Source organism: Eimeria mitis, genomic scaffold (genome assembly GCF_000499745.2).
Source record: "Eimeria mitis Houghton genomic scaffold, Emh_scaff3671, whole genome shotgun sequence".
Taxonomy (NCBI): domain Eukaryota; phylum Apicomplexa; class Conoidasida; order Eucoccidiorida; family Eimeriidae; genus Eimeria; species Eimeria mitis.
In genome coordinates this window covers 5,779-6,014 of record NW_013572012.1, presented here as the reverse complement: position 1 = coordinate 6,014, position 236 = coordinate 5,779, and positions in this window count along the sequence as shown.

Below are 236 nucleotides of genomic sequence, written 5' to 3'. Positions count from 1 at the left end.
TTATTTTATTTTATTTTATTTTATTTTATTTTATTTTATTTTATTTTATTTTATTTTATTTATTTATTTAATTTATAACAAACAAAGAGTGGTTGCTGAGGTGTACGTACACCTCAGCAACCACACCAGACGCGCGCCGCTGCGGCTGCCCCCCAACAGCAACAGCAGCAGCAACAAAAATAATAAAATAAATAAAATAAATAAATAAAATAATAAATTATATTAATAAAATAAAC